Source organism: Sceloporus occidentalis, unplaced genomic scaffold, assembly GCF_023333645.1.
Source record: "Sceloporus occidentalis isolate IW3139 unplaced genomic scaffold, rSceOcc1.0.p SCAF_1, whole genome shotgun sequence".
Taxonomy (NCBI): Eukaryota; Metazoa; Chordata; class Lepidosauria; order Squamata; family Phrynosomatidae; genus Sceloporus; species Sceloporus occidentalis.
Window position 1 is genome coordinate 51,138,756 of NW_028316981.1, and position 24,823 is coordinate 51,163,578.

The 24,823-nt window shown below is 46.5% G+C and overlaps 1 long non-coding RNA gene across 3 annotated transcripts in view; it reads left to right on the forward strand.

Annotated features, from left to right (window-relative positions):
* LOC149321394 (uncharacterized) overlaps positions 1-24,823 on the forward strand; it is a 57,259-nt gene that overhangs the window by 4,257 nt on the left and 28,179 nt on the right. For 2 of the 3 annotated variants that reach the window (XR_016277904.1, XR_016277905.1), the window contains exon 1: positions 18,732-18,772. The exons of the other annotated variant lie outside the window; for it this stretch is intronic. This is a non-coding gene — a long non-coding RNA (uncharacterized LOC149321394). Of the gene's footprint in view, positions 1-18,731; positions 18,773-24,823 lie in introns of those variants that run through there. 3 annotated transcript variants of the gene reach the window in all.

The following is a 24,823-nucleotide window of genomic DNA, read 5'->3' on the forward strand; positions in this document are numbered from 1 at the left end:
TCCAGCTTCAACTTCCTCCATTTTCTCAGTGTCTTTTCCAACAAATTCCATGCTCTGTAGCTCTGTAATGTGAACCAATAGTATAATGCAGCAGCCCCAAAGCCAATGTAATGGACTAGGTGGCCTTTGCAGACCCTTTCAACTTTAAGATGCTATTATTCTAGCTGCTAAGCATGCTCAGTCCTCATCAGGCTGTTTTGGGGATCTTACAGGAGTTTTTATCTCCCCCCCACACACACACTTCTGCAGCTCCCTTTGTGATATTTCAGCTGGATTGGCACTGAAGTTTATCACACACCTCCCCCCCCCCCCATTATGGGAACTGGAAGGCGACGCTCAGGGCTGCGTGAGACTGGGGAAAAAAGGATTTTATTGCACAGCAAATCATCCTCAAAAGGACCCCATCCATCCCCCAGTGCCAAGCTGTCCCCATTCAGTGCTGAGAGGCGCTATTTTCCTCAGTTGGAAGACTTCCGACCAGAACATTTAATGCTCCTCAGCACTGAATGGAGATGGCTTTGGTGCTGAGGGACAAAATGGGGCTGTTTTGAAGATGGTTTGCTGTGCAATAAAATCCATTTTCCCCGGTCACGTGGGGCCCCGAGAGTGCGTTTCCAGTTCCCATAACAAAGAAAAAAATGTGTGCCATAAACTGGCTCCTGCCATGTACTTTGTAGTTAAAGGAAATGGTCTCTTAGGTTGCTGCCACACTGCAAAATTAATCATAGAATCATAGAATCGTAGAGTTGGAAGAGACCACAAGGGCCATCCAGTCCAACCCCCTGCCATGCAGGAAATCCAAATCAAAGCATCCCCGACAGATGGCCATCCAGCCTCTGTTTAAAGACCTCCAAGGAAGGAGACTCTATCACCCTCCGAGGGAATGCGTTCCACTGTCAAACAGCCCTTACTGTCAGGAAGTTCCTCCTAATGTTGAGGTGGAATCTCTTTTCCTGGGGCTTGCATCCATTGTTCCGTGTTCTGTTCTCTGGAGCAGCAGAAAATAAGCTTGCTCCCTCCTCAACATGACATCCCTTCAAATATTTAAACAGGGCTATCATATCACCTCTTAACCTTCTTTTTTCCAAGCTAAACATCCCCAGCTCCCTAAGTCGTTCCTCATAGACATGGTTTCCAGACCCTTCACCATTTTAGTCGCCCTCCTTTGGACACACTCCAGTTTCTCAATTTCCTTTCTGAATTGTGGTGCCCAGAACTGGACACAATATTCCAGGTGGGGCCTGACCAGAGCAGAATACAGTGGCACTACTACTTCTCTTGATCTAGATACTATACTTTTATTGATGCAGCCTAAAATTGCATTGGCCTTTTTAGCTGCCGCATCACATTGTTCAGTCATGTTCAACTTGTGGTCTACTTGGACTCCTAGATCCCTTTCACACGTAGTTTCATTCAGCCAGGTGTCACCCATCCTATATCTGTGCATTTTATTTTTCCGCCCTAAGTGAAATACCTTACATTTCTCTGTGTTGAATTTCATTTTGTTAGCTTTGGCCCAGCTTTCTAGTCTATTCAGGTCATATTGAATCTTGATCCTGCCCTTTGGGTTCGGCCGGTCAACCATTTACAAATCCTTGTAACAGTTACCTTGTCTAGTCCACATTTTACAAGCTTGTTTGCAAGAATGTCATGGGAAACCTTGTCAAAGGCCTTACTGAAATCAAGATATACTATATCCACAGCATTCCCTTCATCTACCAAACTGGTAATTTTATCAAAGAAAGAGATTAGATTTGTCTGGCATGACTTGTTTCTCTGAAACCCATGTTGACTTTTTGTGATTATGGAATTGCCATCTAGATGTTCGCAGACTTTTTGTTTAATTATCTGCTCTAGAATCTTTCCTGGTATAGATGTCAGACTAACTGGACGGTAATTGTTCCTCTTTTTTCCCCTTTTTGAAGATGGAGACAACGTTTGTCCTCCTCCAGTCTGCTGGGATTTCTCCTGTTTTCCAGGAGTTTTCACAGATTATTGCCAATGGCTCCGATATTACATTTGCCAGTTCTTTTAATACCCTTGGATGTAGTTCATCTGGTCCTGGAGACTTAAATTCATTTATATTCACAAGGTATTCCTCTACTATCTCTTTGCTTATTCTGTGCTGAAATTCTCCTATTCTGTCCTCTGCTCCATTATCCTCAGGTTGAGCACCCTTTTCCTTTTCTGAGAAGACTGAGGGAAAGCAGGTGTTGAGTAATTCTGCCTTTTCTCTGTCCCCTGTTAACATTTTGCCATCCTCTCGACGCAGTGGCCCTACCATTTCCTTCTTCTTACTTTTGCTGCGGACATATCCAAAAAAGCCCTTTTTGTTGTTCTTAACCTCTCTAGCAAGTCTGAGTTCATTCTGTGCTTTAGCTTTTCTGACTTTACCCCTACAAATGCCTGCTATTTCTTTGAATTCCTTTTTCGTGATTTCCCCCTTTTTCCATTTCTTATACATCTTCCGTTTCAAACTTAGCTCAGTTGAAAGTTCCTTAGTCATCCATCCTGGTTTCTTGAGACACCTCCCATTTTTCTTTCTCACTGGAACTGTTTGAAATTGTGCCTTCAGTATCTCCCTTTTGAGAAAGTCCCATCCGTCCTGAACTCCTTTATCTTTTAATATTTCTGACCACGGGATCGCCCTCAATACTTCTCTAAGTTTACTGAAATTCACTCTCCTAAAGTCTAGAATGTGTGTCTGACTCTGCCTGACTTCTCCTTTCCACTGTATTATAAACTCCAGGAGAACATGGTCACTTCCACCTAATGATCCCACCACTTGCACCCCATTAACCAAGTCATCCTTGTTGGTTAGGATCAGATCTAAAATAGCTGACCCCCTTGTTGCCTCTTCCACCTTTTGGACCATGAAATTGTCTTCCAGGCAAGTGAGGAATTTGCTAGACCTTGAGGATTTTGCTGAGTTTGACTTCCAGCAAATATCAGGGTAGTTGAAGTCGCCCATCACTACTACATCTCTCCTTTCTGAGTGTGTGGTCATCTGTTCTAGAAAGGCATCATCCAATTCCTCAGTCTGACTTGGAGGTCTGTAGTAGACTCCCACCATAACATACTTGTTGTTTCCCTCCCCTTTAATTTGTATCCAAATGTTCTCCACCTGGCTTCCATGACTGATGTCCTGGATCTCTTCACTGGTGTAAATATCTCTGACATATAGTGCTATTCCTCCTCCTTTCCTGTTTGGCCTATTTCTCTTAAAAAGGTTATACCCCTCTATTTCCACATTCCAATTATGAGACTCATTCCACCAGGTTTCGGTGATGCCTATTATATCATATTTGCTTTGTTGTACTAGGAGTTCAAGTTCATCTTGCTTATTTCCCATGCTCTGTGCATTAGTGTAGAGACATCGGAGACCATGGGTCCCTTTTACTTGCTGCCTGTGCAAGTTTTTTTGCCTCCCACTGTTGGGTCCTTGCACTATTTGTCTTGTTTCCTCTGTGTCAGTTTGACTATTTTCGCCATCCTTTTCGCCTTCCTTAATATTGTCTCCCTTCCCCTCGGAACTCAGTTTAAAGCCCTCCTGATCAAGTTCTTGAGACTGTTGGCAAAAATATTTCTTCCAACTGGCGTGAGATGCAACCCGTCCATTGCAAGAAGTCCCTCTTCATGGAACCGCAGCCCATGATCAAAGAATCCAAATCGTTCTCGGAGGCACCATCTGCGAAGCCAGTTGTTCATATCCGCTATTTTCCTCTCCCTTCCTGGACCGTGCCTTTCAACTGGCAGAAGAGACGAGATGACAACCTGTACATCCATTCCTTTCAGCTTCCTACCAAGCGCCTCATAATCCCTTTTGATGTTCTGAAGGCTGTGTCTTGCAGTATCATTGGTTCCCATGTGGACCAAAAGGAAGGGGTATTGGTCAGTAGGCTTGACCAGTCTTGTCAGCCTCTCTGTCACATCATGGATCTTTGTCCCGGGGAGACAACACACCTCTTGAGACATCTTGTCAGGCCTACAAATCACTGCTTCTGTACCCCTCAGCAAGGAGTCCCCCACTATGACCACATGCCTCCTCTGAGGCTTAGCAGCAACTGTTCCCTCGGGTGGAACTCTCAGGCTCCCATGCTCTGTCCCTGAAGTCTGTCCATGCTGCTCTTCTTCATCCTCCTTGATAAGGGAAAGAGCTTCGAATCGATTCTCTAGCTGCAAGCTCCCTGAACAATCCTTTCTTGGCCTACTTCTCTGGTGACATTCCTCCAGCTGTCTGCCTCCTGTGTATGGCAAGTGACCTCCTCCGCCCTAGCATCTTCCTCTGCATGGTACTCATCCAAGATCGTTAGTTTTGTTGTGTCCAGGAAATCCTCTTGTTCCCTAATATGCTGAAGTGTAGCTAATCTGGACTCTAGCTGCTTCACTTTCTCCTCCAAGAGTGCTACCAACTTGCACTTGGTGCATGTGAAGTTCTCCACATCTGTAGGCAAGAAGACAAACATCCCACAAGAGTTGCAGGTGACTGCAGCAGATCCCTCGGCTTCCATACTGCAAGGTCTTTGGTAATGACTGAAACAGGACTGTGGGCCTCCTCCTCAAAAAATTCTCTGGTAAACACCAATGTTAAGGCCCCTGATGACTTGGCCTTTTCACCAGTCTGTGGAAGTGAGCTCAATCTACTGGAAATACAACTTTATAGGAATGCAGCTTGTCATGGCTCCATTCTATGGAATCCTGGGATTTGTAGTTTGTTATGGCACCAGAGCTCTCTGACAGAGAAGGTTAAATGTCTCACAAAACTACAAATCCCAGAATTCTATAGCATTAAGCTGTGGCAGTTAAAGCAGCATCACACTTCATTAATTCTACAGTGTAGATGGAGCCCTGGGTGATAAAATCCCAAGTAAGGGTGGACAACTTCCACATCTCTGGGCTTCACTTATCATTGGAACATCAGAGGACAACATTTGTTCTTTCACTTCGACCCACTGTCTGCATCACTGATTTTTTGCTCCTCAAGGGCCAATTGTACCTTCTCAGTGGACAACTAGGCACTTTATAACATTTTCAGGGCTCGTGGCCTTTTTTAGGCCCATGAGGGGGGCTTTTATTAAAATATTGATTGCTTCCAATATATTGATTGCTTCCAATCTGTTGGCCACTGCATTGTTTTCCATATTTGTTGGCAGATTCAGGTTAGAACGAAATTTGATTCTGTCTCTGTGTATAACAGGTTTTGTTGTGCTGGAAAATGATTGTACACAACTGAGATCCCTTTTGAATGTGTGTGTGTGTCTGTCTATATATATATATATATATATATATATATATATATATACACACACACACACACACACACACACATATACACACACACACACACACACACACTATCAGCTTTACAAGCACAACTTGGCAACAGCACAGAAGTCATGCAGAATTCAGGAGGGTGTCAGAATTGATTCCCAAGACACTTCCAGTTTTGAAAACTCCTCCTTAACATGGTCCTAGGACAGTCCAAGGGAAGGGAGAAAAAGCAGCAAAAATTACCAATCACCCCCCCCCCCCAAGACTTTACAGAGTAAATGAAAAAAGTGCATGGCTGTATGGACACTGTGAGGGCCACATGCAGCCCACAGATTACACATTGCTTACCCCGTCTCTGGAGAGATCATTTTACTCTTGAAGGTGTTTTTTCTTTTCCTTTGTAAGTCTCCCCATGGCTTAGTTTGAACTGAAAGTGAATTTTTGAGCATTCTGAGAGAGTTCTTGACTTACTACAGGAGCTTATTGGTAATCTCCAAAATTACATTCAGGGAAGTTTATCTGCGATTACTGCTCTTCTAATTGTGAAATGCCTGAAAAGCTTCTGGGGAAACCCAGTACTCCCTAGAATGCAGTTACTGAAGGCACCTGATTTAGATGATGAATGTAAACTAACCCTGTGATGCAGCATTTTGCTGCTAGTGATATAAAACTGTTACCTCTGTCTGTGTTGTCTCATGCTGTCAATTTCTTCCTTTCAGTTAGGGGCTAAATAGACCAGCAATAAACGCTGGCATTGGGATGGAGTGGGGGCATAGCAAATGCATGCCACATACCCCAACTCCATCCTGATGGCGGCATCACAACACCTGCCCAACCAGGCAGCGTTTAGATGCGCTGCACCAAAGAAACTGCGGAAAGGGTGGCTTTTTGCTGCTCTAAAAAGGAGCAGCATTTTGCCAGCCTTTTTTGGGCCAATAAAGCACCAGATTGGGGCCATGGCATGTGGTTGCCACAGCCTCAATCTGGTGGTGAAAGAGGCCGCAGCAAGCCACTCTATCGAGGCAGTCTGTTTAGCCCCTTAGTCTCAAACGTGCTATAAGATCTTTCTATGTACTGATTCTACAGACTAACACAGCTATATCTTTGAATCCTGTCTCTCTCTGTGTGTGTTCATGCATGCAGGTCTTCCTTTTTCAATTTTTCCATTTTTTGGCAAGTTTTCAAATCTGAAGCCAAGGACATGCCTTTGGACCCAAACCTATCCTCTTGGATGTTTTCAGAGCAGCTCTCAAAATAGTACTTGAGTGTCAGTGTAAACAAATCATGCTGACACATTGGCAGCCAAATGTCAGGGCAAGAAAGGAAGTTGTGAGTTCACCACAACTTGCGAACCCTTGTGAAAACATGAAAACAGCCTCTGTCTCTGTTATGCTCGAAAAACTCTAGGGTAACCTATGAGACTTTCATAAATTCATTCAATATATTACAGCAGGGGTGCCCAACTTGGAAGGAGGTAGGGGCCGAAATTAAGATTGGCTAAGGTTGTTTGAGCCACCAACAATTTTAGGTGAAATGTAGGACATTTAAAAAATGGGGAGGGTATGACCAACTAAAAGCTGGAAGCAAAATCCAAATCCATACATCTTAGTCATGCTCAAAATAGCAAACATTATGGAATTCATCCTCCTGGACAGGAAGGCTAAGATGGGGGACATGTCTGGGAAAAGGAGGGAAAGTCTAGTCACCCTACCAAGGGGCAAGGCATCCCCTTCCTCAGGCCCTCCCTCATTTCTTTCTTTCTTTCCCTCCCTCCCTTCTTTCTTTTTTATTTCTTTTCTTCTTCCTACCCTCCCTCCTTTCTTTCTTTTCTTCTCCATTTCTTCACTACCTTGATTCTTCCTTCCTTCCTTCCTTCCTTCCTTCCTTCCTTCCTTCCTTCCTTCCAGAAGAAGAGGAGGAGGATGGGAGAAAGAGACAAGGATACCCACCCACCTTGTTGTCCTCCTCCTCCTCTGCCAAGTCGTTCACCTTTGAGTGGCCTGGGGGTTTTGCCAGGTGGGCAGCCTTGCTGCTTGAAGGTGAATGACTCAGCAGAGGAGGAGGAAAGCAACGCGGTAGGCAGACATCCTTGTCTCTTTCCCCCATTCTCTTTTGTCTCTTTCCCCCATTGCTGGGCAGGAAGCCTTGTGTGGAGGAGGGGGGGAGGACGGGAGAAAGAGAGGAGGATGCCCAACCACCATGTTGTCCTCCTCCTCCTCTGCCGAGTCGTTCACTTTTGAGTGGCCTTGGGGTTTTGCCAGGCGGGCAGCCTTGCCACTCGAAGGCAAAACCCCTAGGCCACTCAAAAGCGAACAACTCAGCAGAGGAGGAAGAGGACAACACGGTGGTCGGGCGTCCTCCTCTCTTTCTCCCGTCTTCCTCCTCACTCACCAGAAGAAGGGCCCAAGGCTCTCTCGTGATCACTAGCTTTCTTGCTGTCTGCTCTCTCGCTCTCTCTCTCTGCCCTCCCGGCTGTCTCCGCTGCTTGCCTGCAAAAAGCTCCTCCCTCTGGGCCTGCCTGGCCAATGGGGTGAGAGGAGCTGTAAGCCTGCCCCCAGCAAAAGCTCCCCTGGGAAGCAGAGGCAAATTCGGGGGGAAGAGTCCATTGCTCCCATCCTCCAAAGCCCCATGCGATTGGGCAAGGACTCTGGGAGCCAGGACATCCGCCTCCCCCTGACAGTGAAGCCCTGGGCCTCCAGAAATCCTTTGGCGGGCCACATTCAGCCCCTGGGCCGCATCTTGTGCAACCCTGTATTACAGTAAGCCAAGAACAAACTGAAATAATAGAATCTCAGGTTTTTTTAAACCAGTATTGCAACAATAGCTTGGGGGCACATTGCTAACCATTTTCATCTCTCTCTCTTTTTTTGAAGCGATCATAATTAAGCATAGTGATTTCAGATCATGAGCACACAGTGTTCACTCAATGTTGGCTTTATTTAAGAACGAGAGTAACAAACATCTTGTTAGCTTTTCTCCAGTCTCTCCAGACTTTGGCAGCAATCTCATCTTTGCCATAGTTGCCGCAGTATTTTGTGTCTCGTTTTTTGTGGATGTGGTACTCTCACCAAACTATAATTTTTATGTCTCTTTTAATTCCTCTTTTAAGGGAATTAAACTGGTGTAACCCTGTTACACATTTGTAGTGTATGCACCTACACTCTAATTAACCTTCCTGATCCTGCTGCTCTCCTCCCAATATTCTTAAACTATAATTAACCAGCATTCCTGCCCATCAGTTAGGCTGACTAGCTGGAGTGGATGAAGGTTGCAATCCAAACTGTTTAAAACTAAAAATCCCATCATCATTTCTGTCTATTGATTAGGCTGCCTAGGGATGATAGGAACTGCAGTCTGAAATATCAGAAAGTGCAAGGATGGGAAAGATCATTCTAAGGGGTTGTTCTCACTAGGTGAAACCCCGCGTTCTGAATCGAATCCAAGGAGTGGCGTTCCTATTAGGATCCGATTTAAACCTAGAACGGTTCTAGAGCAACCCGCAATCGTCTCCACTACAAATCGAATTGTAGAGCGGAATAAAATTTTGATTCGAGTTTTCCTCATTTAACACGTGTTAAAAAAACACTAGGGTCTGACCTACGTTTTTCCATTGATTCGATTTAGGAACCGGAGCATTTAAATAGGAACGACAGCCTTTGAAATTGCGTTAGATGAATGGGAGGAGCGGAGTGCGATGGGGCTGTCCTTGGGGGAGTTACCCTTTCTGTCCCCATCCGTCTGGCTGTCGCCATTTTTGCTTCCCTCACCCCTTTGTCCGCTGTAGTCTTTCAATAAGAGATAAGGATTATTTTTATTTTTTATTTTAATGGTTTACAGGCGCTTAATCTCTTCAGCGCTTTAAGCGAGGAGCCTTCCCTTCCCTGCCTGGGTGAGATCAGAGCCCAAGCGGGCTGTCTCTCCCCATGGGGAGTACAAAGCGAATTTAGGGAACCGAAGCTCTTTCCAGAGGAACTATGGGATGGTTTTCGCAGGAAATCCCTGCTTCATGGCTCCCAAGACAGTCCATTCTATTCTATTTCAGTCTATTTAGCCAGTGTTTAAATCTCTCTATTTATCCATCCATCTCTATGTATCCTGTCTGTCTCTCTGTTTGTCCAACCATGTATGTATTTATCTACCCATATACATCTATCTATCTATCTATCTATCTATCTATCTATCTATCTAATTATCCAGTCTATCTCTCTGTCTAGCCAATGTACCTATCTAATTAGTCTGTCTGCATGTCTCTCTCTCTCTCTCTCTCTTTCTCATAGCATAGTAATCGCCAGCGTGTTGAAAGGGGTTTGAGTGCTGGATTATGACTCTTCTCCTTCCCTCCTTGCCATCTCAGACCCAAGGCAGCGATGCCTTCGGTTTGGGAAGGCAAGGAGGGAAAGAGAAATGGCCCGAGCCAACTTCTCCTTCCCTCCTTGCCATCTCAGACCCAAGGCAGCGATGCCTTCAGTTTGGGAAGGCAAGGAGGGAAAGAGAAATGGCCCGAGCCAACTTCTCCTTCCCTCCTTGCCATCTCAGACCCAAGGCAGCGATGCCTTCGGTTTGGGAAGGCGGGGAGGGAAAGAGAATTGGCCCGTGCCAACTTCTCCTTCCCTCCTTGCCATCTCAGACCCAAGGCAGCGATGCCTTCGGTTTGGGAAGGCGGGGAGGGAAGGAGAAACAGCCCGTGCCAACTTCTCCTTCCCTCCTTGCCATCTCAGACCCAAGGCAGCGATGCCTTCGGTTTGGGAAGGCGGGGAGGGAAGGAGAAACGGCCTGAAGTCCCGGCTGCTCAAGCGCCTGCATCTGCCAGTGGATTGCAACCTCCCCTCTGTGTGGGGAGAGCCCATTTCTAACGGAGGAGAGGCAGGAAGGGAAGGCTCCTCTCAAAGAGGTATTCCCTGCCCGCTTGGGCTCTGATCTCGCCCAGGCAAGGAAGGGCTCTGATCAATGGGGGGGGGGGGGGGATAGAGCCTTTCTCCCTCCATTTTTCAAATGGAATCTGCCTTCTCCTCCAACCCTGGAAAGAGAATCTTTGGGAAGAGTGCTCCCTCCCTGCTTTTCCAGCAGCCTCCTTCATTGATCTCTGTGCTCTCTGAAGGGATTCTCCCTGGCTGTCTTGGGAGACATGAAGAGGGGATGCTGCCCTCCAAAACCTATCCCATAGTTCCTCTGGAAAGAGCTTCGCTTTTTGCCAGCAGCCTCCTTCATTGATCTCTGTGCTCTCTGAAGGGATTCTCCCTGGCTGTCAATGAAATGGAAACGATGCCAAAAGATAAATCGCTTCCAAATATTCCGGATTAACGTTACGTCATTCTGACGTACTATTGATTGACAGCTCCAAATAAGGTATGGAGGAGAAGAATCGCTTTATTTAAACACCGATTTCATGCCAAGTAGGAACGCTTGCAGGTAAAAACTTCGATTTAAACAAACAGATGGGAACGATGAACAAAGCGATTCGGATGGCGGGATAAGAACAGTGTTATTTTGAATCGATTTTATTAAAAACGTTGTATTTTAAATCGTTTCAAATCTTAAGTGGGAACAACCCGTAAGTGGATAGTACAAACTGCTGCCTTTTCAACTTTTTCTGCTGATGGAGGAAATCCCCCTTGGTGCTGAGTGCTGTTACAGTGGATTTGCTTTTCAACACAACTTGATTGCTTTTCAACATGAAAAGGATAAGTCATGGGCAATACAGCAGAGATGTGAATGCAGGAATCCACATGGAAGATTTGACATAATTGGATTGTTTGAGATCAGAGTGTTGTGTATTTCACTTTCTAAGATACGAAAGACAACTTTGTGAGGGAGTGAACAGGAAGGCCCAGCTCCACCAGGGCTAGCCTGAAGAAAGAGAGCCCTCCCTCCAGTCCATCTGCCTTGGTCCAGGCCTCAGAGGGAGAGAAGAACCACTGGACCTCATCCCCTTTCCCTCCACCATTTTCAAAACTGGAAGTGACTTGAGAAGACCTCATAGACCCTACCCTAAAACCTCTAGACTAGAGTGAAAGGAAATCTTGGATCACATTGTGCATTAAACAGGAACTTCATACTTCTTTTGACTACTGTTCTAAAAATCCATCAATCAGCATGGCTGAGGGATCCTGTGAGTTCTTCTCCAAAACATAACATTTGCCATGCTCTGGCCTAAATCTTGTTGTTATACCTGACTAAAGTAGACCCATTTGTTCAGTGGGACTTACCTACATGTTGACATTCTAATCAACAATTGATTGAATGGTTCTACTCTACTTTGGACTAATCAACAGGATGCCAACCATTGATTGAAACATGCTTTTTTTCACTTGTATAGTTGTACTGATGTCAGTAAACAAGTTGCATGGTTCTCAAAAGTATTCTTTCAACCCATCTATGTTGTGACACCTGCCGTGTAGTTTCAAAGTCAACATGTAAGCCACCACCGCTGTCTCTTCATCCTGTGACCACTAACACAAATCATGTGGTGATATGACAGTGAGGGGATGAGCAATGGCATGTGATTACAGATAGCTTTTTACTCCAAATATCTCCCAATCCATGTAGCAAATTAGAAGCTGATTTCTTTGCCCTTCTGCACTAGCATTATAAATCATTAGAATGGGAATAGATAGTCAGGATGTTACATTCATTTCTCAATGTGAGAAGTTATCTGAATTATATACTGATTTTAAAAAATGTAGGTTCATTATTTGATGCTCCCATCTCCCTCTCATAGCCAATTTTCATCTTGGATTTACAAGGGTTATTCTCATCTACAATGATCAGATGACCAGAGCTTTTGAAAGGTCACCAGAAGTCAAGGTCAATTTGATGGCAAATAATGACAACATTCCCACTAGCATCAGGGATGTAGCCAGTTGGCAACATACAGATTTAAAATGATGATGTTCAGAAGAACTTGGGAAAGTTTCCAGGGTTGGCTGGTGGATTTCATGTGAATGAGACAGTGAATTGCAGTCAGGAGTTGGAAAGAACCACAAAGGCAATGTATCCCCAGTTCTTGCCACATAGGAATCTGCTCTGGATTGCAGTCTGAACTATCTAAAGGGCTGAACCTATTTTGGTGCTAGAGTTAAGCATGCTGGACAACACTTTCCCAAATAATGTAGGAATAACTGAAAACCACAGCAATTATTAGTTCAGTTTCCACCCACATTTGAGACCAGTAGGCATTTCTAACCAGGGGCCCATATTAGGGGCCATGAGTGCCTCCACATATCCCTCCTCTTTTGATATCAGAAATGCGATAAAACATAGACTGGGTGACCCTTCCACAACCAAAAAAATGTGGACACTATGACTAGAGAATAGCTTTCGCACATAGGCTAGCAGAGTTGCATAGGGGGCCCAGTTTGACTGAGTGATGCCAAAGATTCTTGAAAAGGTGAGGAGACCTCAGGATCACAGCACAATGGGCTGATGTAAGATAAACAATGCACCAATGATCCTGTGTGCTAATCCTCCCTGCCTGGAAGTGTGTGTCTATTGCCATTCATTCACACTTCAATGTTGCCACCCTGGAAAACCATTTCAAAGTGACTTCAAACCCATTTCAAAGAACTTCAAACCCATTTCAAAGTAACTTAAAGACCAATTGGTCTTTTCAACACTTTGGAATTTTCCCACAAGACGTATTTTTGGTATAAATATTGGGACTTTTCAGCTCAGTCCAGTAGTAGGCAGAAACTCCATTGGTTTGCTTGACTAGCACCTTGATCACTCGGCATTCCCACTTGTCACGGGAGTGACTGAGTCCTCTAGTTCATTTTGATTGGACTTAAGATCCACATAGATAATTATCACCTTAGTGATACCTTACATCTATTCCAACCTCCTACCTTTGATTTCTCTAGTCCTTGTGTGTGCGTGTGTGTGCGTGTGCATGTTTGTCTGCTGAAGTGAATGTGTTTATTTCCCCTTTTAAATAAAACTAAGGCGGGTTATAGACCGCCATTTCGGACGTCCTCAGGACATCCCATTTTAAAAAAGGGGTGTCTCTTCTAGACGCCCCTTTCCCTATCACGCACTCAGTCCGTGACAAATGGCAGCGGCCGTTCCACACGGCCACCGCCATGTTTACGTCTTGGACGCATAGCGTCCAGACGGGTCGGGGCGGTTATGACGGCGTGGGTGCACCATGGGCGCCTCGCAACGTCATAATGGCGCCGCAGGAAGAAGCTCCATTTTGGAGCTTCTTTTTTGCTCCGCGAGGGAGTCGCACGGTTTGTATGCTGCGACTCCCTCGCAGAGCAAAGAGCAGCGTCGGCAGACAGCCGCAAAGCGGTGGTTTGTAACACCTCTAATTTTCATTTGAAAACCTGATTCTGGAGTTCTGTGTACTTTGAGACCCAGGAAAGCTGGGATAGATTCCTCAAGACTGAGTTACCTCGGTTATTCTGTATCTGTGAGGTCGAAGGCTTTCACGGCCTGCACCCATAATTTTTTGTGGGTTTTTTGGGCTATGCGGCCATGTTCTAGAAGAGTTTATTCCTGCTCGGGGGAAGCATTCTGTATCTTTCTTTATGTGAATTAAATCTAAATATTCCCCTTAATCAAGCAGAAGATTGATGTCCTCTCCAGACATGTCTGCATTGAGGGTAACACCTATTCATACTATTATTCTCTGTGTGCTATTATTCTGTTTTAATGGCCATAGTTACATCCTATGGAATCCTGAGGCTTATAGCCTGTTGTGCCATTAGAGTGCTGTGGATGAGAATGTTAAGTACACCTCCCTAAACTACAAACCCCAAGATTCCATATGCTGGAGCAGTGGTAGATAAAGTGGAATCAAAGGCCCCATTCCCACGGGGCAAAAAAAGCGGCTTATTTCGCTGCGATTCTGACTCAGATTCTGACTCAAATCTGACGCATTGTTCCCATTAAAAACGGGTGCAAACAGACCTGGGTTTTTTTTACCCCTTTTTCGTTCCCATTGGTATTTTCCCTGTGGTAATTTGAAGTGGGTTATTTTGCTCCCTGTTCCCTTTTTTAAAAAAGCAGCTGTCAATCAAGCCCTTAAGCGCTTGACGTCACAGCCAATCAGCTGCTTAGGCGCTTTTCCCCTCCGGGAAAGGGAAAAGGGAGCCTCTATTCACCCCAAATCCCTTTGGGTCCCAGGCTCTTCTGTGTCTTCCCATAGTTCCTCTGGGAAAGAGAGAAGAGGAGCCTCTCTTTGCCCCCAATCCCCTGGCGTCCAGCCTCTTCTGTGTCTCCCCAGCCTCCCTCTAGGAAAGAGAGAAGAAGCCTCTCTTTGCCCTCAATCCTTTGGTGTCCAGCCTCTTCTGTGTCTCCCCAGACTCCCTGTAGGAAAGAGAGAAGGAACCTCTATTCGTCCTAAACCCCTTCCATCTGAGGCTCTTCTGTGTCTCCCCAGACTCCCTCTAGGAAAGAGAGAAGAGGAGCCTCTATTCCCCTCAAATCCCTTGGTGTCCAGGCTCTTCTGTGTCTTCCCATAGTTCCTCTGGGAAAGAGAGAAGGAGCCTCTAATCCCCCCAAATCCCTTTGCCTTCCCCATTGCTCCCTGGGCTGTCTTGGGGGTGATCATGCAGGCATGTACTGCAAAGCCCATCTGTTGCTCAGGTGCTCAGGCAGGGGCAAAAAAGAAAAAATAATAATAGTTAAAAATGGTGTTCAATGGGTCTCCTCACACGTTGGTCTATGAATGTGGAGCAGAGGGGAGGTTTTAGGGGGAGTAATGTGTTTACTGCATTTGGAGCTCAATGTAGTGCGATCTCCTTACCTGGCTTCCCAATCCACTGGCGGAAAGGCTATGCGAACGGAAGAAAATGGCGCCAGCGATGCAGAAAGAGCACAAAGAGGGTGACACCCCCAGGCCAGCCCCTTGAGCGCTGCTCCTCCCATCTCCAGGTTCCCAAATCAGACACCCTTTCGTTCCCATTCATTTGCTCCGAATCAGACTCCGGAGACACAGGAAAATTCGCTAAAAAGCCACTATTTTTTTAAACTGGTTTATCGACCTAAAATTAGGATTTTTCAGGATAATTCAATTCAGGTTCGAATCCCAATGGGAACTATATCGGAGCAATGCAGGTCGAATGCACACTCAAATGGAAATGATGCACCCATGATTCGCATCCTGATCCATGTCATAGGCCAGTGGGAATGGGGCCATTGTGCTATAACTGTTAATATAAATGGGCCCAAGGGCTTCTAGTGAAGACTCTCAGCACTCTGGAATGCTGGGATATTGTCCTATATTGACAAACTATTAAGCTGCTTCTCTGTGCCTAATTTAGTACACGCAGTCAATTACTTTTTTTGCCAAGACTTTTGCATAGCTGAGGCCAGAATCCCTGGAATCTTGGCACTTTGGGCAGTTGTCTAGTTTGTCGCTGTGGTTAAGCTGCTCTTGTTATCTAACAACCACTTCCCACTATTAGGGGCAAAGACTCCCAGGTTTAAGAAGCCAGTCAGTCTCCTGCTTCATTTCCTGATCTTAATGCCAAACTCCCCTACAGTCTTTGATTCCGCTCAGTTTCCCACTTTTGCATTCCAATTGCCTATGATTGACAAGAAATTCTATTTTGGTTTGTGAACAATTTCTCTTCCATGTAGAATCTTTCAATTTCTTCTTCTTCTGCCTCTGTAGTTGAAGCATAAACTTGGATTAAGGTTATATTGATGGGCTTTCCCTGAGGACTTACTGATATTATTCAGCCAGACTTTGTGTTATAGCCTTTGATTAACCGTGTGTAATTATCTGACTCAAAATATCCCATTCCTGTACACATTAGTTCATTATTTATTTATTTATTTATTTAGGTATTTATACCCTGCCCTTCATCCCTAATGGCTCTCAGGGTGGCTTACAATTATTATTTTTAATCAGACAGTTCCCTGCCCTCAGGCTTACAATCTAAAAGACACGAAACAAAAGGAGAAGGAAATGGTGGAGGGAAAGGGGATGAGGTCCAGTGGTTCTTCTCTCCCTCTGAGGCCTGGACCAAGGCAGATGGATTGGAGGGAGGGCTCTTCCTTCTTCCAGGCTAGCCCTGATGGAGCTGGACCTGCCTGGTGAACTCCCTCTCAGGCCGGAGGATGGCAGTTATGGAGGGCGGAGTCTCCTTCCTCTCAGGCCGGCGGATGGCAGTTGTGGAGGGCGGAGTCTCCTGCCTCTCAGGCCAGTGGATGGCAGTTATGGAGGGCGGAGTCTCCTTCCACTCAGGCCGGCGGATGGCAGTTATGGAGGGCGGAGTCTCCTTCCACTCAGGCCGGTGGCTGGCAGTTATGGAGGGCGGAGTCTCCTTCCTCTCAGGCCGGCGGATGGCAGTTGTGGAGGGCGGAGTCTCCTGCCTCTCAGGCCAGTGGATGGCAGTTATGGAGGGTGGAGTCTCCTTCCACTCAGGCCGGCGGATGGCAGTTGTGGAGGGCGGAGTCTCCTGCCTCTCAGGCCAGTGGATGGCAGTTATGGAGGGCGGAGTCCCCTTCCTCTCAGGCCAGTGGATGGCAGTTATGGAGGGCAGAGTCTCCTTCCACTCAGGCCAGTGGATGGCAGTTGTGGAAGGCGGAGTCTCCTGCCTCTCAGGCCAGTGGATGGCAGTTATGGAGGGCGGAGTCCCCTTCCTCTCAGGCCAGTGGATGGCAGTTATGGAGGGCGGAGTCTCCTTCCACTCAGGCCGGCGGATGGCAGTTACAGAGGGCGGAGTCTCCTTCCACTCAGGTCGGTGGATGGCAGTTATGGAGGGCAGAGTCTCCTGCCTCTCAGGTCGGTGGATGGCAGTTATGGAGGGCAGAGTCCCCTTCCTCTCAGGCCGGCGGATGGCAGTTATGGAGGGCGGAGTCTCCTTCCACTCAGGTTGGCGGATGGCAGTTATGGAGGGCAGAGTCCCCTTCCTCTCAGGCCGGCAGATGGCAGTTATGGAGGGCGGAGTCCCCTTCCTCTCAGGCCGGCGGATGGCAGTTATGGAGGGCGGAGTCTCCTTCCTCTCAGGCCGGCGGATGGCAGTTATGGAGGGCGGAGTCTCCTTCCTCTCAGGCCGGCGGATGGCAGTTATGGAGGGCGGAGTTTCCTTCCTCTCAGGCCGGCGGATGGCAGTTATGGAGGGCGGAGTCCCCTTCCTCTCAGGCCGGCGGATGGCAGTTATGGAGGGCGGAGTCTCTTTCCTCTCAGGCCGGCGGATGGCAGTTACGGAGGGCGGAGTCTCCTGCCTCTCAGGCCAGCGGATGGCAGTTATGGAGGGCGGAGTCTCCTGCCTCTCAGGCCAGTGGATGGCAATTATGGAGGGCGGAATCTCCTGCCTCTCAGGCCGGCGGATGGCAGTTACGAAGGGCGGAGTCTCCTGCCTCTCAGGCCAGCAGATGGCAGTTATGGAGGGCAGAGTCTCCTGCCTCTCAGGTCGGTGGATAGCAGGCATGGAGGGCAGAGTCCCCTTCCTCTTAGGCCGGCGGATGGCAGGTATGGAGGGCGGAGTCTCCTTCCACTCAGGTTGGTGGATGGCAGTTATGGAGGGCAGAGTCCCCTTCCTCTCAGGCCGGCAGATGGCAGTTATGGAGGGCGGAGTCCCCTTCCTCTCAGGCCGGCGGATGGCAGTTATGGAGGGCGGAGTCTCCTTCCTCTCAGGCCGGCGGATGGCAGTTATGGAGGGCGGAGTCTCCTTCCTCTCAGGCCGGCGGATGGCAGTTATGGAGGGCGGAGTTTCCTTCCTCTCAGGCCGGCGGATGGCAGTTATGGAGGGCGGAGTCCCCTTCCTCTCAGGCCGGCGGATGGCAGTTATGGAGGGCGGAGTCTCCTTCCTCTCAGGCCGGCGGATGGCAGTTACGGAGGGCGGAGTCTCCTGCCTCTCAGGCCAGCGGATGGCAGTTATGGAGGGCGGAGTCTCCTGCCTCTCAGGCCAGTGGATGGCAATTATGGAGGGCGGAATCTCCTGCCTCTCAGGCCGGCGGATGGCAGTTACGAAGGGCGGAGTCTCCTGCCTCTCAGGCCAGCAGATGGCAGTTATGGAGGGCAGAGTCTCCTGCCTCTCAGGTCGGTGGATAGCAGGCATGGAGGGCAGAGTCCCCTTCCTCTTAGGCCGGCGGATGGCAGGTATGGAGGGCGGAGTCTCCTTCCACTCAGGTTGGTGGATGGCAGTTATGGAGGGCAGAGTCCCCTTCCTCTCAGGCCGGCAGATGGCAGTTATGGAGGGCGGAGTCCCCTTCCTCTCAGGCCGGCGGATGGCAGTTATGGAGGGCGGAGTCTCCTTCCTCTCAGGCCGGCGGATGGCAGTTACGGAGGGCGGAGTCTCCTGCCTCTCAGGCCAGCGGATGGCAGTTATGGAGGGCGGAGTCTCCTGCCTCTCAGGCCAGTGGATGGCAATTATGGAGGGCGGAATCTCCTGCCTCTCAGGCCGGCGGATGGCAGTTACGAAGGGCGGAGTCTCCTGCCTCTCAGGCCAGCAGATGGCAGTTATGGAGGGCAGAGTCTCCTGCCTCTCAGGTCGGTGGATAGCAGGCATGGAGGGCAGAGTCCCCTTCCTCTTAGGCCGGCGGATGGCAGGTATGGAGGGCGGAGTCTCCTTCCACTCAGGTTGGTGGATGGCAGTTATGGAGGGCGGAGTTTCCTGTCTCTCAGGCCGGCGGATGGCAGTTATGGAGGGCGGAGTCTCCTGCTTCTCAGGCCGGCGGATAGCAGTTATGGAGGACAGAGTCTCCTGCCTCTCAGGCCGGCGGATGGCAGTTATGGAGGGCAGAGTCTCCTGTCTCTCAGGCCGGCGGATGGCAGTTATGGAGGGCGGAGTCTCCTGCCTCTCCGGCCGGCGGATGGCAGTTATGGAGGGCGGAGTCCCCTTCCTCTCAGGCCGGCGGATGGCAGTTATGGAGGGCGGAGTCCCCTTCCTCTCAGGCCGGCGGATGGCAGTTACGGAGGGCGGAGTCTCCTGCCTCTCAGGCCGTTGTTCATCTTCATATATATACCGTTTCTTGTTTTACTATGTCTAGCTTTCCCTGATTCATGCTTCTAACATTCCGTGTTCCTATAGTATGTGTTGTACAGCATCGGACTTTCCTTTCACCTCTGAGCACATCAACAGCTGAACGTCCTTTTGGCTTGAGATCAGCTGTGCCATTAGCCACACCACTACTAATATTGTCCTCTGATGTTTCCCAATAGCTTGTTGAGTGCCTTCTGACCTGGAAGTATCATCTTCTGGCATTCTCTCTTATTTCATTTTGGACTGTCTCATCATACATTTTCCAGTGTAAAAGACATTCAAAAGGGTTTTCCTGTGCTTCCTTCTGCACAGTGCTAACAAATGTTAGCTATGGTGTCATTACTGATATCTCTGAGAGATCCTCTGCCAGTGTCCCCAGTAGCTGCTGCTGCCCAGTAGCTGTATGACACGTTTAGTCTAGTTCCTCACCCTCTCTGACATGGGAGGCCCAACCAACCACTACCATCAGCAGAAAGGCAGTGCGATGGTGAGAATAACATTAATTATTTCCCCCTTGTAACAAGGGCATTTTGTGGTGTAACCTTGGTATCTGTGGCATAAGTCTTTATATTTTTCAAGATACTGTCTGCATTGAAAGATTTTGACAGTAGAAGAAGATGAGCATATATATTGTCTGAATTTGAGAATGCCTACCATTGTGGAGTTGTGCCCCATGGACACTAAGAAAAGGATCTCCAGAAATCAGAGGACAGTCTCTAACGATTTGGCTTGTCTCATACTGAGAGCACTTCTGACATCCTTGAGTTCAGGTGCACAGTCCTACAATTACCTAAGTCAATGGTTAGCCACACTAGCCCATAGTGAAATAATGTTATGTAAGAAGAATTATTTTCATCCTTTATCTCTCATCAAGTTCTTGTGACCAGTAACTACAACTGAATGATATTTAGCTACTCTACAAATCATTTCCAATCTAGACATTTTGAAGCAGGGAGTTCAACATACAATGAATATTATTCTTGGTACATAGTTCAAACACTTCTCAGTTGGTCTGTTTTGTAAAACAGAACAGGGCTGAATACAAAGAAGTGAAACAATACATGGAAACAGAACAGTGCAGTTGCTTGGTTTCTTAAATGCTGACGCTTGGCTTCTGCTTCATCTTTGTTGCAACCACAGTGCTGTATTTTTTCCATCACTGTTTTGGGTCATTTGCCTGTTGATGTTCAGTGTGACAGGGAAAGCAAAGAAGATATCCTGTTTTGGTGGCATCCAGTTGATTTTTTCCAGCAGAGAACCTTCTCAATGGGAAGCCAGCCATTGAGACTGGGTGTGTTTTCAGAGAGGTACAATGGAGGTGCACAAATGGTGGTTCACAAGAGCCCTTAGTGTAGGAGATCTCTTCATAAAGCTGTGGTTTGCATACTTTGTACTTTTCATTCTGCCATTTCCACAATGGCATGAGGAGTCATAGGTCTGGCATAGAGTATTTCAAGGATGTGTGCAAGGGCCTGGACTCCAAAATCACAGCATGAACTAAAAGTGCAATGGAAGGTATGGCTATCAAGGCAATTCGCAACAATGGCTATAGGTGCAGAGTTAGTATGCCCCTCTATAGCAGCTTCTCAGGAGAGGAGATGTCATTGCAACTCCTGTTTAACAACATTAAACTAGGAAGACCACTGGTCTCATCCATGCAAGTTCTTCTTGTGTTCTTATCCATTAGAGTACACAATGCATATCTCTGTGACTGTTCACTGTAGTGGTGCTAGGAAGTCTGTTTTTCAGGGAAGCTGGTCTGTGATGGTTGATTTTCTCATGAATGCATCATTGATTTACACAGAACTTTAAATGACACAGTTTTATTCCTACTTATCTCTGTGAATTGTCTTCATTTTTACCTACTAATCTACTTAAAATGAAAGCTTCTGTTCCAGGCAGCAATTAGTTAAACCATGCACATACACATACATATGCACACACATAAACTTCTATATTTAATGTAATAAAAATTTATTCGGTCTTTGACCAGTATAAAACTTCTATATTTTTCTAGACTACAATGCCCAGAATCTCCCAGCCATTATGGTCATTGACCATGCTGACTAGCAAATTTGCTCTCTAAAAAGTAACTTTGCTAAGCTTTGGCATGCATACCAATACCCATACCAAGATGGCTTGAAATCTTAACAATATCTCTCTCTCTTTGTCTCTCTGTCTCTCATTCTCTCAGAAACATACAAATCAATTTAAACAATTTTATGAAATTTAAAATACCAAGCATTAAAAACAGTTACATTCTAAACCATATTAAGCTAGCCAACACATTAAATCAAGTTAGAACAGTTAAAAGCCTGGGCATGTACAAACTAGATAAATCATTTGAACCCAAAGGTTTACTTCAGACTGTAGCAAATGACTCTAAGCTTGTTTCTGAAGAAGTCAGTGCTAAATAAGTAATAATATGTAAGTACAATTGGCCCTTTGGATCCGTGAGGGTTCATTTCAGCAACCACTCCATGAATGCGAAAAAATGCAGATAATCATGCCCCACATTATTAAATGAACATGGAAGCATGCTAGTCTACATCACTGCCATTGAATAATACGGAGTATGACAATCAATGAACAATTAAATTCACAAAGTCAAAGCCCATGTATTCAAGGGGCCAATGTATGACTGAAGTGAGATTTCAAAGTAAGATTTCAGTACATGAGATTTACTGTACTTTACAATACTTGAACTAGCATGTGATATCAGGTTAAATCAGTTAAAAAATAAACCAGGCTATCTATTTAACACATGTTTCTGAATAAATGGTGAGGATCAATACATAGGGAAAGATGGATGCCTTTGAGGTCTCCAAGAGAATTCTTGATGGCACACAACCACCACGACAATGGTCTCTCAGCTGATTTCCAACACAGGTAATTATGAAGTGTAATGTCCTACTTACACTTCCCTGTCGTTTCAATTAGTCAGATTGCTCTCATACTCTGTGGGGTACTGGTACTATTCTCATTAAATAGCTACAGCTTCCCCCACCCTACCTAAGAAGCTCTGCCTTTTCTTGGTGTGATTGGATATACACACATGTACACACACACACACACACACACAGAGAGAGAAGTGGGAGCTGGAGCCTCCAATGGTGTAAATCAACATAATTTCCACAAAGCAGATGGAGCTCTGCCAGTTTACCTCCACTGGGGATCCTGACCAGAGAGCTTGGAATTTAATTCTTTCTTACAGTCTGATGCTATAAATGGAAGCTAATTACAAGGAACTATTATTGTTATTCATTTGGAGAGTTTGGGCCAGATTTCTAAACACTGAGGTATCTCATGCTGATCTTCTATTTTTCTTTAAGTACAGCCACAGCACACAATGTCCTTTCATTGTTACACTATGTGCCCACCCACAGGATGCTCTCAATGGGCATGGAGGCCAATAGATTTGAAGAAAAATATTCACATTCAGGTCTTTTGTCTCCTTAGTCAGGCAAAAGTCACTGTGGCCTCCATCTGAGGACTTAACAGGCAGGGATGTCTCTGTCCCTAGAAAAGGAGAGGCAGCAGAGTATGGACTGACAGCAGATAGCTATTTAATATGTATTTTATTCTGTCTTTACTCATAGCAATGAGCTGAGGTGCCTGAGTGCTTTTCTGCCTCCTGTACTGAGGTGCCCTTTTCTTCTCAGTTCCTTCATTCTCCTCACAACCACCCTGTAAGGTAGGTCCATATAAGAGAGATTGACTGGAGCAAGGCCATACAGTGATTTCATGGCTGAATAAGGAATTGAACCAGTTTTTCCCCCAATCCCCACTATAGTTGACTAACCACTGCAGCAGCAGGCTTCCAGGTTGCAAATGTTTTGGATTAGCTTTATGGGCAGAGCAATAATTTACCCCAGAGCCCTCATGGTTTGAGCATTAGACTAGAACCCTGGAGACCAGGGTCCGAAACCTACTGGGTGAACTTGGGTAAGTCACCCTCTCTCAGGGGTTGTTCTCACTAGGTGAAACCCCGCGTTCTGAATCGAATCCAAGGAGTGGCGTTCCTATTAGGATCCGATTTAAACCTAGAACGGTTCTAGAGCAACCCGCAATCGTCCCCACTACAAATCGAATTGTAGAGCGGAATAAAATTTTGAATCGAGTTTTCCTCATTTAACGCGTGTTAAAAAAACACTAGGGTCCGACCTACGTTTTTCCACTGATTTGATTTAGGAACCGGAGCATTTAAATAGGAACGACAGCCTTTGAAATTGCGTTAGATGAATGGGAGGAGCGGAGTGCGATGGGGCTGTCCTTGGGGGAGTTGCCCTTTCTGTCCCCATCCGTCTGGCTGTCGGCATTTTTGCTTCCCTCACCCCTTTGTCCGCTGTGGTCTTTCAATAAGAGATAAGGATTATTTTTATTTTTTATTTTAATGGTTTACAGGCGCTTAATCTCTTCAGCGCTTTAAACACCTGAAGTCCCGGCTGCTCAAGGCTTTCCCCGGTGGATTGCAACCTCCCCTCTGTGTGGGGAGAGCCCATTTCTAACGGAGGAGAGGCAGGGAAGGGATGGCTCCTCGCGAGGAGACATCTGATCTCGCCCAGGCAGGGAAGGGCTCTAATCAATGGGGGTGGGGGGTGGGGGGTGGATAGAGCCTTTCTCTCTCCCTTTCTCAAATGGAATCTGCCTTCTCCTCCAACCCTGGAAAGAGAATCTTTGGGAAGAGTGCTCCCTCCCTGCTTTTCCAGCAGCCTCCTTCATTGATCTCTGGGCTCTCTGAAGGGATTCTCCCATAGTTCCTCTGGAAAGAGCTTCGCTTTGCCAGAAGCCTCCCCCATTGATCTCTGTGCTCTCTGAAGGGATTCTCCCTGGCTGTCTTTTGGGAGACATGAAGAGGGGATGCTGTCATGCAAAACCTATCCCATAGTTCCTCTGGAAAGAGCTTGGGTTTCCTAAATTCGCTTTCCTAAATTCGCTAAATTCACAAACAGTCAATGAAATGGAAACGATGCCAAAAGATAAATCGCTTCCAAATATTCCGGATTAACGTTACGTCATTCTGACGTACTATTGATTGACAGCTCCAAATAAGGTATGGAGGAGAAGAATCGCTTTATTTAAACACCGATTTCATGCCAAGTAGGAACGCTTGCAGGTAAAAACTTCGATTTAAATAACCAGATGGGAACGATGAACAAAGCGATTTGGATAGCGGGATAAGAACAGTGTTATTTTGAATCGATTTTATTAAAAACGTTGTATTTTAAATCGTTTCAAATCTTAAGTGGGAACAACCCCTCAGCCTAATAGGATGGGAATGCCAAATCCCCTTTGAAAAAACTTTCCAAGAAAACCGTGTGATAGGTTTGCCTTAGGGTTGCCATAAGTTGGAAATAACTTGTAGGCATACAACAACAACAACAACAACAACAACAACTTCATTACACTCCCATTATGTAAACTATCACCAGTGTCAACCATCTGATATTATATATGGAATAGCTACTGTAGGAGATTTTTATTCTTTGCTCAGGCATCTAAATATGTTGGGTTGGTTCCATACTCTAGCAAAACGTTTGGCCTTATGATGCACAAGATACACAAGGCATTTATCACCCAAGGAGTGGGAATCATGTGGCCCTCCAGATGTTTAGCTG